Source organism: Salmo salar, chromosome 14 (genome assembly GCF_965601325.2).
Source record: "Salmo salar chromosome 14, fSalSal1, whole genome shotgun sequence".
Lineage (NCBI taxonomy): Eukaryota > Metazoa > Chordata > Actinopteri > Salmoniformes > Salmonidae > Salmo > Salmo salar.
The window spans coordinates 4,864,709-4,870,708 of record NC_138304.1 but is presented as its reverse complement, the minus strand read 5'-3'; the positions used below and the strand labels follow the sequence as shown (position 1 = coordinate 4,870,708).

The window sequence follows — 6,000 nt, the reverse complement described above, 5'->3', positions numbered from 1 at the left end:
GAGGGCAAGTTGGTCAATATCTAAGAGGGTGCCCATGGCTACGGATTTAGGGTTGTACCTGGTAGGTTCCATGATAATGTGTGATTGAGGGCATCTAGCTTAAATTGTAGGAAGGCCGGGGTGTTAAGCATGTCCCAGTTTAGGTCACCTAACAGTACTAACTCTGAAGATAGATGGGGGCAATCAATTCACATATGGTATCCAGGGCACAGCTGGGGGCTGAAGGGGGTCTATAACAAGTGGCAACAGTGAGAGACTTGTTTCTGGAAAGGTGGATTTTTAAAAGTAGAAGCTCGAATTGTTTGGGCACAGATCTGGATAGTATGACAGAACTCTGCAGACTATCTCTGCAGTAGATTGCAACTCCGCCCCCTTTGGCAGTTCTTTCTTGTCAGAAAATGTTATAGTTAGGGATTTTGGTGGTCTTCCTAAGCCAGGATTCAGATACGGCTAGGACATCCGGGTTGGCGGAGTGTGCTAAAGCAGTGAATAAAACAACCTTCGGGAGGAGGCTTGTAATGTTAACATGCATGAAACCAAGGCTTTTACGGTTACAGAAGTCAACAAATGAGGGCACCTGGGGAATGGGAGTGGAGCTAGGAGCTGCAGGGCCTGGGTTAACCTCTACATCACCAGAGGAACAGAGGAGGAGTAGGATAAGGGTACGGCTAAAGGCTATAAGAACTGGTCGTCTAGTGTTATATGTTTCTTTGGTTTTCTGATTAAAGGTGAAACGGTAGTACTGGAAAGAAGATATAGCTGCATGACCTCAGCTCAATCGTGTGACGAGTTGTTGGTTATTCAATGCTGCTTGATGCTTAATTTTTTGCTTTCACCTTTTTCTTCTCCATTTGTGGGTATGAGTCTTGCAAACAGTCGAGAATATAATAATTACATAACCAGAGCCAATGGTTTATACACTTGTAGAATTGTATGCCTATGGCAAAACAAGCTTGTTTATGTTTCACCTTGAAACAAATCAAAATACACAGAAATCAAATTAAATCAGGGCTGGAATAATTATTTATGGTCAGTGATTTGTAAATGTTCCCCCTTGGCGTTTTTCCTATTTTGATGCATTACAACCTGTAATTTAAATGGATTTTTATTTGGATTTAATGTAATGGACATACATAAAACAGTCCAAATTGGTGAAGTGAAATGAAAAAAAAAACTGAAAAGTGGAGCGTTGGGAACAGCCTAAATAAGATCTGGTGCAACCAATTACCTTCAGAAGTCACATAATTAGTTAAATAAAGTCCACCTGTGTGCAATCTAAGTGTCACATGATCTCAGTATATATATACACCTGTTCTGAAAGGCCCCAGAGTCTCAACACAACTTAGCAAGGGGCACCACCAAGCAATTGGCACCACCAAGCAAGTGGCACCATGAAGACCAAGGAGCTCTCCAAACAGGTCAGGGACAAAGTTGTGGAGAAGTACAGATCAGGGTTGGGTTTTTCACAGAGCACTGTTAAATCCATTATTAAAAAATGGAAAGAATATGGCACCACAACAAACCTGCCAAGAAAGGGCCGCCCACCAAAACTCACAGACCAGGTAAGAAGGGCATTAATCAGAGGGGCAACAAAGAGACCAAAGATAACCCTGAAGGAGCTGCAAAGCTCCACAGCGGAGATTGGAGTATCTGTCCAATCAGTATCTGATTGGAGTATTATGCCGTTTACTCCACAGAGCTGGGCTTTATGGAAGAGTGGCCAGAAAAAAGCCATTGCTTAAGGAAAAAAATAAGCAAACACGTTTGGTGTTCACCAAAAGGCATGTGGGAGATTCCCCAAACATGTGGAAGAAGGTACTCTGGTCAGATGAGACTAAAATGGAGCTTTATGGCCATCAAGGGAAACGCTATGTCTGGCGCAAACCCAACACCTCTCATCCCCACAGTGAAGCATGGTGGTGGCAGCATTGCTGTGGGGATGTTTTTCATCGGCAATTGACTGGGAAACTGGTCAGAATTGAAGGAATGATGGAGGGCGCTAAATACAGGGAAATTCTTGAGGGAAACCTGTTTCAGTCCTCCAGAGATTTGAGACTGGGACAGAGGTTCACCTTCCAGCAGGACAATGACCCTAAGCATACTGCTAAAGCGATACTCGAGTGGTTTAAACAGAAACTTTTAAATGTCTTGTAATGGCCTGGTCAAAGCCCAGACCTCAATCCAATTGAGAATCTGTGGTATGACTTAAAGATTGCTGAACACCAGCAGAACCCATCCAACTTGAAGGAGCTGGAGCAGTTTTGCCTTGAAGAATGGGCAAAAATCCCAGTGACTAGATGTGCCAAGCTTATAGACATACCCCAAGAGACTTGCAGCTGTAATTGCTGCAAAAGGTGGCTCTACAAAGTATTGACTTTGGGGGGGGGGGGCGCTCAAGTTATGTTTTTCTCGTTTGTGTCACAAAAAATGTTGCATCTTCAAAGTAGTAGGCATGTTGTGTTAATCAAATGATACAAACCTCAAATCTATTTAAAATGCAGGTTGTAAGGCAACAAAATAGGAAAAATGCCAAGGGGGTGAATACTTCCGAAAGCCACTGTAAATGTATATTAATATTATGTTATTACCCATTTATTCTGTGCTGTAATGTAAAGTGCTACCAAAATGTCAAAAAAAAAAAATATAAATCTCCCAAAGAAGGCCCTTTAACAATGTGCAATTTATTTTTATTAAAATCGAATGAAATGCAAAAACAGAACATATACCATCATTAACAAATCATAACATTTTCACTTTAATCCAAAACTAAATACAAAGACGAGTAAAACCAATAACTCAAAAGTTAGATACATTATTGCTTAATTGAATGTAATTCAATGTAATTCTTGATCAAATGTGGTAACCAACCATTAATCCCTAAATGCTCACAGGCTTGCCACTGTGAAAATGAACTTGGTGTCTTAAACGGTGAACCTTATTATTTTACTGTATTGAGTGGCACAGCGGTCTCAGTGCACTACAGACCCTGGTTCGATTCCAAGCTGTATCATAACCGGTCGTGATTGGGAGTTCCATAGGGCAGCGCACAATTGTCCCAGAGTCGTCCGGGTTCGGGTTTGGCCGGGGTAGGCAGTCATTGCAAATAAGAATTTGTTCTTAACTGACTTGCTGAGTTAAATAAAAAATACAAGTGAAGACTATACTCTCTTTAGTGGGTATTCAATCCGATTGCGCTTTGTTGGCTACAGTATGCACCTTTTATAAAAAGCCAATGTTCCCATGTTCACGGAAACTGCAATCACGGTAAGTGCTGTAAACTGTATTTCGGCTCAATTGGAAATGACTTTAAAATGTTAAGCACACTATTACGCGGATCTACCGCTGATCGCATTGAAATTCTTGATTACAGGTCCATGCATCAGCATACACTAATTATGAATGCAAGTTAAGAGCGTTTACATGCCAACACACGTTCATTTTCAGAGGTGAACCTAAAAGGTTATCAAAGATACATTTCAGAGTAAAATCTACATCCTACCCATGTTATTTCCATGGTGATATGTACACACAACTGGGATCTGTAATAGTCCGAGGAAACATGTTTTATTGCCATTTTCATAGTCTTGTCATGGTGAATGGAAATTGTGGTGGGAGTTATTAAGTCATGCTAACAACTTCTGTTGGTTAACTACATTAAACAGTTCCCTCTTAGCTGTTTGTTTGTGTATTCCCATGTGTGGAACTGCATTTACGATAAGAGTACAAACTCCATTAGTCTGCTTGTGCATAAAAAGCTTTCGGATGTTTAATTTTGAAAACATACCATGCAGATGTTTTTGATTAAAAGTATGAAACTTCCAGGTGGAGTGAAAGATAGCAGTGTTGAACTTTAATATGAAGTCATCGGAAATGTATTCTACCATTTTTTTATTTGTATATTGATACATTTTGCAAAGCCAAGTAGAAAGTTTACTAAGAAGCATCCGGGCTAATGCCCTTCTACTTCCAAAGGGTCAGTTTAGAAAACAAAAACGGTATAACACTTTCCAGTGATAAAAAAAAAAAAAGGTGCTGTATACAATTTCTTCCTTTCCTATGATGAAGAGAGGGTAGTCATAAGAAGAAATCAAAAAACATTGCGACATTGAGTTCCCAAAGGCATGCATTCAGACATATATAGATTACCAACTGAAGTTGTTACATATGCAGGCACAGCTGTGTTGGTTATGTAGTCTATTATATTTTCCCCCTTGACAGCTGTCCAAAGGAGTTTGCTTAATATCAATACATTTTTTTCTCTCTGAGTAATCCATTTATATTCAAGTGCCATCCTTAGGGCTCAACAGCCCTGTAGCCACACTTGAAATTGGCACACTGCCCATGCTGACTTAGTCTTCGATTTTGAAGCTTCTAAACATATCAGCAAGAGATACATGAATAAGCACATCAGGAACTTATATCTGGCAAAAAAACAAAAACAAAAAAAACTATGCATTCAGTTCTTTAAAAACAACTGTTTGGAAGCTTGAGTGAAGAGGTGACGGGATATGAAGCAGGTGTGTAGAGGGTGATAGGCTGAGAAATATCGATCTCTCAGTGGAGGAATAAAGAACATGCAGTGGTTGGTAGTCTTCCCCGTGGTTAGATGGGGCAGCTGCCGTGAGCACTTGTGTAACTTTAGATGCAGTCACTCAAAGTTGTGAATCTTCAAATGGGTTTCACCTCCCAGGATGACCACTGGTACTTCTCAAAAACAAAACAAAGCATATTATAAGCAAGCAAACACCAATTATATTATGACCTACATAATTAACCAAACCAGAAATAATGTCCTAAAAATAATGTATTATGGAAGTATTTGTCAACATTAACAAAATGACATTTTGACAATAGTCATTCAGCTTTTATATTTACACATACACTCAGCAGCCAGTTTATTATGTACACCCATCTAGTACCAGGTCAGACAACCCTTTTCCTCCAGAACAGCCTGAATTCTTCAGGGCATGGACACATTGCTCAATTGGTATCAAGGGACCTAACATGTGCCAGGGAAACATTCCCAACACCATTATACCACTGCCAGCAGCAGGTACCGTTGACACCAGGCCGGCGAGTTGTGCGTTCCGAGATGCCGTTCTGCGCCGTTATTTGCAGTTTGTGGCCCGCCTGTTAGCTTGCAATATTCTTGCCATTTTCCTTCGACCTCATTTCAACTAGCTGTTTTTGCCCATGGGGCTGCTGCTGACTGGATGTTTTTTGTTTAAACGCACCATTCTTGGTAAACCCTAGACACCGTGGTACATGAAAGGCTCTGGAGGCCGGATGTTTGAGATACTGGAACCAGTGCACTTTACACCGACGACGATACCACTACTCAGTCGTTTATGTACTTATTTTGTCTATTCTAACATTGAATCGAACAGTAACGGATCCCTTCGATGCCAGTCTGCCTGCTTTATATAGCAAGCCACAGCCATGTGACTCAGTGTATGTAGGAGCAAACCATTTGTGAATGGGGTGCTGAGTCTATATTCATACAGTACCAGTCAAAAGTTGACATGCGTACTCAGTTTTTTTTATTTAATTTTGACTATTTTCTACATTGCACAATAATAGTGAAGAAATCAAAACATGTAGTAACCCCCCAAAAAAGTAGCTTTGCAAACTCTTGGGCATTCTCTCAACCAGCTTTGCCTGGAATGCTTTTTCAACAGTCTTGAAGGAGTTCCCACATATGCTGAGCACTTATTGGCTGCTTTTCCTTCACTCTGTGGTCCATCTCATCCTAAACCATCTCAATTTGATTGAGGTAGGGTAATTGTGAAGGCCAGGTCATCTGATGGAGCACTCCATCACTCTCCTTCTTGGTCAAATAGCCCTTACACAGCCTGGAGGTGCGTGTTGGGTCATTGTCCTGTTGAAAAACAATTGATAGTTCCACTATCCCAAACCAGATGGGATGGCGTATCGCTGCAGAATGCTGTGGTAGCCATGCTGGTTAAGTGTGCCTTGAATTCTAAATAAATCACTGTCACC

The 6,000-nt window shown here is 40.8% G+C and overlaps 1 protein-coding gene across 4 annotated transcripts in view; it reads right to left on the bottom strand.

Moving 5' to 3' along the window:
* Positions 1-2,665: 2,665 nt before the first annotated feature.
* Positions 2,666-6,000, bottom strand: part of stard3nl (STARD3 N-terminal like) — a 52,181-nt gene continuing 48,846 nt past the window's right edge. For 2 of the 4 annotated variants that reach the window (XR_001320360.3, XM_014139118.3), the window contains one exon: positions 2,666-4,707. The gene's annotated coding sequence lies outside the window, so the exon portion shown is untranslated. The remainder of the gene's footprint in view (positions 4,708-6,000) is intronic. The other 2 variants (XR_001320359.3, XM_014139117.3) reach the window with 1 other exon arrangement.